Source organism: Leiobunum rupestre, chromosome 7 (genome assembly GCF_980474605.1).
Source record: "Leiobunum rupestre chromosome 7, qqLeiRupe1.1.hap1, whole genome shotgun sequence".
In the NCBI taxonomy this organism is placed as follows: domain Eukaryota; kingdom Metazoa; phylum Arthropoda; class Arachnida; order Opiliones; family Sclerosomatidae; genus Leiobunum; species Leiobunum rupestre.
Genome location: NC_143390.1, coordinates 13,272,385 through 13,283,790, shown reverse-complemented (window position 1 = coordinate 13,283,790; position 11,406 = coordinate 13,272,385).

The following is an 11,406-nucleotide window of genomic DNA, read 5'->3' as shown; positions in this document are numbered from 1 at the left end:
TGACGTCACTTCCCAGTCGATGACGTAATTGACGTCATTTCTTGGCGGGGAGAGAAGGAAGTTTAAACCCGTTCTACGCGACGTTAGTCTGTATTTTCTTTGGTGGCTGTGAAACAAGGTCTCATTTAAATTTTTAATACAGAGATGTTAAACCGAGGCACACTTATGAGTAACTATGTTACATACGCTATTATCGATATTTTCGAAGATTAAACAACTGAAAATAGTAGCCATAGTAACCAACAGTAATTCGTCAAAGGGGGTGTCGGGGGATGGGCTAAAAATTTAGTACAGTCAAAGCTATATATTAATAAGAAAATAAGTAATAACATTTTTAATAAAAAAACCATGAGTCTATAATATTGTTCCATAAGTTTGTAACTTTGGGGAATATTTAACTGAGAGCTAGTCGGAGTGACGTCATCGCGAGAAGAAAATATCCCCCTAGCGAGGCGCTGTCAAAGGCTACGTGTGACGCGTTAGACCAGGCGCTCACTGCTCTTTGTAACGTCTCCGTCCTACCTTTCACAAGCCTTTGCTTCGTAACGGAGACAATGCCTTGTGGAAGGCAGGACGGATACGAAACGGAGAGCCAGTGGGCGCCCAGCCTTAGCAATCGGACGCAAAATGGCGACGAAGCCCGTAATGCAATCTGTCTTTCGAATAGCTCCCAGTAAAAATTTTTTGCGTGTGAAGAATAGGAAGTGTCACACTTATGAAACAATATTATACACTTATGCCATAACTAATATTTTACATGACTGCATTCGCGCTGGCAATAGTTCTTTTTATAAAATAACCTTGGCCATCTTGTTGAAATGTTGCCTCCCCGCTTCAGCTGTGGATCCGTTTTCTCTCCCACCAAAGAGTTTATGAACTCATTCTTAGGCATTGGCTGAACTATTCCAGGGCAACATTTCAACAAGTTGGGCAAGCGTAAAGACATTTTATAAAATCAACTATTCCAAGTGTACTAAAAACTCAATTGATCCAAATCGTGAAGCAATTAGTAAAAAGGGACTGTATAGAAGACAAAACCAATTCAAACAGAGGTGGAGTGAGCCCCGTAATGGGGTTTTGGCGGGCGCCAAAGGGCGGAAGCGGAACAAAAGGCCATCTTCAGCCCGGCCGCGTTTTCACGAGTTAGTGGCGCTAAACGGGAAGATGGAAGGCGTCCTCCGAAGATGACGGGTCCCAAGATCGATCCCGACAGCGAGAGTTGCAACCCTCGAAGGATCCATCATCGGCACGCCAAACCAAACGCCACAGATCCGCATTCACCCCAATAGGACTTATAAAATGGAAACATTCAGAAATATACAAAGAGATTGCGCGGGCACCTTGTCGGTCACTGCGATAACTATATTTTCCACCTCGATTACACCGTTAACTCGCTTTTAATAGCTTTTGCCAAGAATGTATTGGTATGAACGGAGAATGGTTGAGGTACGTATCAGTTTTGATCGAATGCTGTTTATTCGAAGGTTCATTCAGCAGTATTTGCATTTGATAGAATTTTCAGTTGATCGAATAGTTGTTAAAGTATTGTTTTAGGAGGTGAGGTGAGGCTAGGATAGTGGGGTGGTGTAGTGGTTATCACTTTCACCTCGCAGTAAGAGGAACCGGGTTCGATCCCAGCTTGTGGCACTGGGTGAAAACTGGGAACCACTCCTTCGGCGTTGAGTTTGCAAGTTCTCTCGCCACTGGTTTAAGGGGTTTTCCCTCGAGCTCTTCGGTTTCCCCTTCCTATAAAAACTTGTAGCGGTTAACGGTAATAGTAAGTGTAGGGAGCTGTTGGCTCACGTGGCATGCAGGGTAAGCCACCACCCTCCTACGCGTTGTAACCCGGCCACCTGATTTAAAGGCTTTGATAGTCGCTCGATGACTTGGGCCTAAGGCGATGCCTTGGGTATAATATATGGTTTAAACCAAGTGATTTTTTAAGAAAAAACAATTTTTTTTCAATAATGTTTTTTTTTAGTTTACTAAAAATAATTCCAAAATGTTTGTAACCAAATGATTACATTTCTAAAACATTTTCCTATATTTTCAATAAATTCCTTAGATTTTCTCATATAGTATATAACACGAAGACATTCGTCGTGTACCCTTCATCCTATATTTCACTTTATTTTATCTACTGTTTTAAGATAAGAATTCTTATTTTTGCTTATGGTTTTTCCTATATTTTCCTTTAATTCACTTGAAAATTTCCTATTTCTTCTATAAATTTTTCCAGACATTTTCCTGGTCACCCTGCATTTATACAAAATTAAATTTGCATGGTTTAATCTAAGCATATTTTTTATTACTCATAATAATTTTTAGTTGATTGGTAATATGTATGTGCGGTTAAACAAAAGCTAAAAATAGATTCAAAGTAAAATAAACTGGTTTAAACCATAACAACCGGGTATTTTTTCAAACCCCGATTATAGATATAACGCTTAAACTGTTTTTCCTCAAAATTTGTTTTTTGTACTTGCTTCATCTTGGCTCTCACATTCTCTACCAACCCGAATGCATTCTTGCTTTTGACGCGCTGCCGCGACGTCGTTACATTCCGAACCTGGGCAGAGGTGTGTTCGCGCAAACGTCAGTTAAGTCCGTGCCAAAGAAATAACACTTCTTGACGAACTAATTTATACTCTGACACCCGGAATACCTCAAAGGGGGGGCTTTACTGACAAAGATGGATTGGTTATGGATGTAAAATAAAATGGGGATGGTTTGGAGAAAATAAAATGCCCCTTTTTTTGTATTCGGCCATTTCACTATTTTACTTTTCTTACACGAGGGGTAGCTTTTCGTGATTTTCAATTTGGGAGGATTGCGTTGGTCGAATTGAGTTGCTTTTAAGAATGGAAATACAAGGAGTATAATCTCTGGCTATTATGCTCGCGTGATCCTCCAAAACCGTGATGAGAGGGATGTTTTCATCGAACTGAGTTTATCTTTATTATCGAGAACGTATTTACAGGGTTGCCACACGTCAGGGAATTTAAAAATGGCCCAAAAAGTCAGGGAATTTACAAATGAGCCTAAAACGTCAGGGAATTTACAAATGAGCCTAAAACGTCAGGGAATTTACAAATGAGCCTAAAACGTCAGGGAATTTACAAATGAGCCTAAAAAGTCAGGGAATTTAAAAATTAGCCTAAAAAGTCAAGGAATTTCAAAATTAGCCTAAAAAGTCAGGGAATTACAAAATTAGCCTAAAAAGTCAGGGAATTTCAAAATTAGCCTAAAAAGTCAGGGAATTTCAAAATTAGCCTAAAAAGTCATAGAATTTGAAAATTAGCCTAAAAAGTCAGGGAATTTACAAATGAGCTTAAAAAGTCAGGGAATTTACAAATGAGCCTAAAAAGTCAGGGAATTTAAAAATTAGCCTAAAAAGTCAAGGAATTTCAAAATTAGCCTAAAAAGTCATAGAATTTCAAAATTAGCCTAAAAAGTCAGGGAATTTCAAAATTAGCCTAAAAAGTCAGGGAATTACAAAATTAGCCTAAAAAGTCAGGGAATTTCAAAATTAGCCTAAAAAGTCAAGGAATTTCAAAATTACCCTAAAAAGTCATAGAATTTCAAAATTAGCCTAAAAAGTCATAGAATTTGAAAATTAGCCTAAAAAGTCAGGGAATTTCAAAATTAGCCTAAAAAGTCAGGGAATTTCAAAATTAGCCTAAAAAGTCATAGAATTTGAAAATTAGCCTAAAAAGTCAGGGAATTTACAAATGAGCTTAAAAAGTCAGGGAATTTACAAATGAGCCTAAAAAGTCAGGGAATTTAAAAATTAGCCTAAAAAGTCAAGGAATTTCAAAATTAGCCTAAAAAGTCATAGAATTTCAAAATTAGCATAAAAAGTCAGGGAATTTCAAAATTAGCCTAAAAAGTCAGGGAATTTCAAAATTAGCCTAAAAAGTCAGGGAATTACAAAATTAGCCTAAAAAGTCAGGGAATTTGTAACTATTCCATTTTATCTTGAGATTTTTTGAAGGTAATTTTACTCTAGTTATCTGACAAATTCTTTGATAATTATTTAGTTCCTTTAAAGTTTTGCTAATTTTTCTTTAACGTCGCAATAATACTTTTGTACTGAAATGTAGGTTGATTTCAATTTATAAACTTCTAATTTTGGTTTTAAAAAGTCAGGAAAAATCTCATAAAATGGTCAGGGAATTTTAATCTGAAATTATTGTGGCAACCCTGATTTAGCTTACCGAGAACATTCTTAGCATAATCGGCTACTCATCTATTATCAGTTACAAGAACTTTTTTATCTTTCGTAAAAACGCGTATAAATAACTAAATTATTAATTTAGTTCGAGCAACTATTTAAATAATTTAATTTGTCATAATTAGTTAAATTGTTGGTTAATTCTGGTTTTCTTGTGAGAAGTAAAACATTTTAAGCCAAGTCCCCGACAGATGGCGCTACTGTTTGAATCTCAATTGCGATTCTACAGTCTGACCTATATAGTACCTCTTACTTTCGGTCGTCTAGTATGTTCTCAACATACTAAATGAGTTCTTGTTATTATCTATGGTGATTCCAGCTTTGTCGCTTAATTTACTTCTAGATTTTGAGAGGTTTAACATTTAAGGGGGAAGACTACAGTGGCCATTGTTTACTTTCGCGCTATTTCAAGCTGAACTCTTTTAATCTTGTATTTTAACTTATAAAATTAATATTTATGTGTCGAACAGCCTCTTATTTAGTGATTAAAATAATTATGACAATTTTAAAGTAATTAAGTTATTACGTTTTAATTCGAACCCCCGGAGCTAAACAAGTTGGGCAAGTGCCCAAACTACCTTTTAGTTATAATCTTATATCTCGTTAACTATTAATATTAGAATTATCAAAATTATTTTAAGCATTAGAGGAAGGTTCAGCCTAATAAGAAAAATATAATTAAATTGTGTAATTGTTAAAACAGAAACGTTCAGCTTGAACGAAAAAGAGGCTTTTACTGTATTCTTCACCCTTAATTCAACTCCGTAACTGTAAGAAATTACAGAAAACATTTTTATATTATTTTACCACCATTTGTTTAAGAAAGTTTTCGCGGGTGGGGTTATTTTGATACAACCAATAAATCTTTTTATAAGGTAACGTGGCCTTCTTGTTTAAATGTTGCTCTTACGTCACAGTCTTTTACTTTTTACAAGCCTACGAGCGCGCGCTAATTTCCATTAAAGTTGATTAAAATTGGTGGCTAATCAATTTTGAAAAGGTACACCCGTAATTTCAAATTTAATATCTTCACATTTAATATCGAAAAAATATGTTATAGGTAGTACAATGCAGTCTATAGGTTTTATTAGCTGAATTAAACTTATTTAAAACCTTCATCGAAATCCCATACGCTTGAGAGAAAAAATAAATAAATCTTGAAAATACCAAAATAAATTACAAAATCTCAAAATCGGCACATCGGGGCGAAATTCACACTTTGAAATCTCAATCATTTTTGTATTTCCCAAATCACATTGAGATTTAACGTACACAAAATTTGCGACTCTTCGATTAAGAAATTTGGCAAGGTAATTAACATCAAAATTATCATTCATTCTCTGAGATTAGAAATTCGATTTAAAGTCTTTGGCAATCACATGTTACCATAAGTAACATAACACCAATAAGAATGACAATTAGGAAAAATTATCACCAAACTTTTTTTCAGAGTTATTGCGAAATCCACGTTTAGTTTTCAGCTCAGAGCCCTCTAGTGTCTAAATATGTTAAAGGCCAAAATATAAAAAATACTTATCAGTTAATAATACTAATAATAATAATCATAATTGGAATTTAAACAATAGGCAGTGTCATACTTATTATTATGTTACGTATGATGTTACAACCTTCTTTGGTCCTATTTTTCAAAACCGAGTTCTTCCGTGTGAACTGAGAAAAGTTTGTACATTTTGTTGTGCACACTTACGACAACTGCACAAATCTTGAGAAAATCACTTAAAATACAAAAATGTCGCGATGAATCCATGGATATAAGTGGCAGATTAAAGGGGAACGGCCAAGCTTTTCCAAATATCGCCTTATTCGCGTATCAAAAGATCAACAAGACGTTCAATATACTTACACGTACCTTATTTTGTCTTGAAAAAATAGTTTTTGGCCCGAAAAGTTGAAACGCAAAATAACGCCAAGTATTTGGGTTTGAATTTTCGCCGCCATCTTAAGGTGTATCGCCAGCGCCAGCAGCACCTTAGCGAGCGATTTGCGAACTATCCTAACTTTTAAAATCACTCAATTTAGGCTTACATCTCGTATAACTGGAACGCGCCGCGCGTGCAAAACAAATCTTTCGCGATGTTTTTCTGTCTCTCCCATTTCACACCAGGTGTCGCGGCGGACGCGTGCTTTTCAATTTCCCAAAATCTCTTTATTTTATTAAAAATTAACCACTTAATATTTTTTGACGCGGTTTTCGCCATAAATTTTAGTTTTTAACGGGCTATAGGGCTATCTAGCTGGTTAAAGCTTGACCGTTCCCCTTTAGCTGAGTAGGCTAGTGTCCAAGAAATATCGCGTGGAGCTAGTGAAAATCACAGAAATATCGTAAGTAACCAGTGAAAATCACAGAAATATCGTGAGTAACCAGTGAAAATCACAGAAATATCGTGAGAAACCAGTGAAAATCACTGAAATATCGTGAGAAACCAGTGAAAATCACTGAAATATCGTGAGAAACCAGTGAAAATCACTGAAATATCGTGAGAAACTAGTGAAAATCACTGAAATATCGTGAGAAACCAGTGAAAATCACAGAAATATCTCGAGGAACTAGTGAAGATCACCGAAATATCGCGATGAACCAGTGGGGTGGCGGAGTGGTTAGCACTTTCGCCTCGCAGCAAGAGGAGCCGGGTTCGATCCCAGCTTGTGGCACTGGGTGAAAACTCGGAACCACTCCTTCTGCGTTGAGTTTGCAAGTTCTCTCCCCAATGGTTTGAGGGGTTTTCCCTCGAGCTCTTCGGTTTCCCCTTCCATAAAAACTTGTTGAGGTTAACGGTAATAGTTAGTGTAGGGAGCTGTTGGCTCGATCACGTGGCATGCAGGGCTTGCCACCACCCTCCTACGCAGTCTAACCCGGCCACCTGAATTAAAAGGCTTCAAAAGTCGCTTGATGACTTAGGCCTAGGGTGGTGCCTTGGGTATTAGCCTAGCTGATTATTATTATTATTATTATTAAAAGATCACAGAATTATCTCGAGGAACCAGTGAAGATCACAAACATGTCGCGAAAAACCAGTGAAAATCACAGAAATATCGTAAGTAACCAGTGAAAATCACAGAAATATCGTGAGTAACCAGTGAAAATCACTGAAATATCGTGAGAAACCAGTGAAAATCACTGAAATATCGTGAGAAACCAGTGAAAATCACTGAAATATCGTGAGAAACTAGTGAAAATCACTGAAATATCGTGAGAAACTAGTGAAAATCACTGAAATATCGTGAGAAACCAGTGAAAATCACTGAAATATCTCGAGGAACTAGTGAAGATCACCGAAATATCGCGATGAACCATTGAAGATCACAGAATTATCGCGAGGAACTAGTGAAGATCACAGAATTATCGCGAGGAAATAGTGAAGATCACAGAATTATCGCGATGAACCAGTGAAGATCACAGAATTATCGCGAGGAAATAGTGAAGATCACAGAATTATCGCGAGGAATCAGTGAAGATCACAGAATTATCTCGAGGAACCAGTGAAGATCACAAACATGTCGCGAAAAACCAGTGAAAATCACAGAAATATCGTAAGTAACCAGTGAAAATCACAGAAATATCGTAAGTAACCAGTGAAAATCACAGAAATATCGTGAGTAACCAGTGAAAATCACTGAAATATCGTGAGAAACCAGTGAAAATCACTGAAATATCGTGAGAAACCAGTGAAAATCACTGAAATATCGTGAGAAACCAGTGAAAATCACAGAAATATCGTAAGTAACCAGTGAAGATCACAGAATTATCTCGAGGAACCAGTGAAGATCACAAACATGTCGCGAAAAACCAGTGAAAATCACAGAAATATCGTAAGTAACCAGTGAAAATCACAGAAATATCGTGAGTAACCAGTGAAAATCACTGAAATATCGTGAGAAACCAGTGAAAATCACAGAAATATCGTAAGTAACCAGTGAAAATCACTGAAATATCGTGAGAAACTAGTGAAAATCACTGAAATATCGTGAGAAACCAGTGAAAATCACTGAAATATCTCGAGAAACCAGTGAAAATCACTGAAATATCTCGAGGAACTAGTGAAGATCACCGAAATATCGCGATGAACCATTGAAGATCACAGAATTATCGCGAGGAACTAGTGAAGATCACAGAATTATCGCGAGGAAATAGTGAAGATCACAGAATTATCGCGATGAACCAGTGAAGATCACAGAATTATCGCGAGGAAATAGTGAAGATCACAGAATTATCGCGAGGAATCAGTGAAGATCACAGAATTATCTCGAGGAACCAGTGAAGATCACAAACATGTCGCGAAAAACCAGTGAAAATCACAGAAATATCGTAAGTAACCAGTGAAAATCACAGAAATATCGTGAGTAACCAGTGAAAATCACTGAAATATCGTGATAAACCAGTGAAAATCACTGAAATATCGTGATAAACTAGTGAAAATCACTGAAATATCGTGAGAAACCAGTGAAGATCACTGAAATATCTCGAGGAACTAGTGAAGATCACCGAAATATCGCGATGAACCATTGAAGATCACAGAATTATCGCGAGGAACTAGTGAAGATCACAGAATTATCGCGAGGAAATAGTGAAGATCACAGAATTATCGCGATGAACCAGTGAAGATCACAGAATTATCGCGAGGAAATAGTGAAGATCACAGAATTATCTCGAGGAACCAGTGAAGATCACAAACATGTCGCGAAAAACCAGTGAAAATCATAGAAATATCGTAAGTAACCAGTGAAAATCACAGAAATATCGTGAGTAACCAGTGAAAATCACTGAAATATCGTGAGAAACCAGTTAAAATCACAGAAATATCGTGAGTAACCAGTGAAAATCACTGAAATATCGTGAGAAACCAGTGAAAATCACTGAAATATCTCGAGGAACTAGTGAAGATCACCGAAATATCGCGATGAACCATTGAAGATCACAGAATTATCGCGAGGAACTAGTGAAGATCACAGAATTATCGCGAGGAACTAGTGAAGATCACAGAATTATCGCGAGGAAATAGTGAAGATCACAGAATTATCGCGATGAACCAGTGAAGATCACAGAATTATCGCGAGGAAATAGTGAAGATCACAGAATTATCGCGATGAACCAGTGAAGATCACAGAATTATCGCGAGGAAATAGTGAAGATCACAGAATTATCGCGAGGAAATAGTGAAGATCACTGAAATATCTCGAGGAACTAGTGAAGATCACCGAAATATCGCGATGAACCATTGAAGATCACAGAATTATCGCGAGGAAATAGTGAAGATCACAGAATTATCGCGAGGAAATAGTGAATATCACAGAATTATCGCGATGAACCAGTGAAGATCACAGAATTATCGCGAGGAAATAGTGAAGATCACAGAATTATCGCGATGAACCAGTGAAGATCACAGAATTATCGCGAGGAAATAGTGAAGATCACAGAATTATCGCGATGAACCAGTGAAGATCACAGAATTATCGCGAGGAAATAGTGAAGATCACTGAAATATCTCGAGGAACTAGTGAAGATCACCGAAATATCGCGATGAACCATTGAAGATCACAGAATTATCGCGAGGAACTAGTGAAGATCACAGAATTATCGCGAGGAAATAGTGAATATCACAGAATTATCGCGATGAATCAGTGAAGATCACAGAATTATCTCGAGGAACCAGTGAAGATCACAAACATGTCGCGAAAAACCAGTGAAAATCATAGAAATATCGTAAGTAACCAGTGAAAATCACAGAAATATCGTGAGTAACCAGTGAAAATCACTGAAATATCGTGAGAAACCAATGAAAATCACAGAAATATCGTGAGTAACCAGTGAAAATCACTGAAATATCGTGAGAAACCAGTGAAAATCACAGAAATATCGTAAGTAACCAGTGAAAATCACTGAAATATCGTGAGAAACTAGTGAAAATCACTGAAATATCGTGAGAAACCAGTGAAAATCACTGAAATATCTCGAGAAACCAGTGAAAATCACTGAAATATCTCGAGGAACTAGTGAAGATCACCGAAATATCGCGATGAACCATTGAAGATCACAGAATTATCGCGAGGAACTAGTGAAGATCACAGAATTATCGCGAGGAAATAGTGAAGATCACAGAATTATCGCGATGAACCAGTGAAGATCACAGAATTATCGCGAGGAAATAGTGAAGATCACAGAATTATCGCGAGGAATCAGTGAAGATCACAGAATTATCTCGAGGAACCAGTGAAGATCACAAACATGTCGCGAAAAACCAGTGAAAATCACAGAAATATCGTAAGTAACCAGTGAAAATCACAGAAATATCGTGAGTAACCAGTGAAAATCACTGAAATATCGTGATAAACCAGTGAAAATCACTGAAATATCGTGATAAACTAGTGAAAATCACTGAAATATCGTGAGAAACCAGTGAAGATCACTGAAATATCTCGAGGAACTAGTGAAGATCACCGAAATATCGCGATGAACCATTGAAGATCACAGAATTATCGCGAGGAACTAGTGAAGATCACAGAATTATCGCGAGGAAATAGTGAAGATCACAGAATTATCGCGAGGAAATAGTGAAGATCACAGAATTATCGCGAGGAAATAGTGAAGATCACAGAATTATCGCGAGGAAATAGTGAAGATCACAGAATTATCGCGAGGAAATAGTGAAGATCACAGAATTATCGCGAGGAAATAGTGAAGATCACAGAATTATCGCGAGGAAATAGTGAAGATCACAGAATTATCGCGAGGAAATAGTGAAGATCACAGAATTATCGCGAGGAAATAGTGAAGATCACAGAATTATCGCGAGGAAATAGTGAAGATCACAGAATTATCGCGAGGAAATAGTGAAGATCACAGAATTATCGCGAGGAAATAGTGAAGATCACAGAATTATCGCGAGGAAATAGTGAAGATCACAGAATTATCGCGAGGAAATAGTGAAGATCACAGAATTATCGCGAGGAAATAGTGAAGATCACAGAATTATCGCGAGGAAATAGTGAAGATCACAGAATTATCGCGAGGAAATAGTGAAGATCACAGAATTATCGCGAGGAAATAGTGAAGATCACAGAATTATCGCGAGGAAATAGTGAAGATCACAGAATTATCGCGATGAACCAGTGAAGATCACAGAATTATCGCGAGGAAATAGTGAAGATCACAG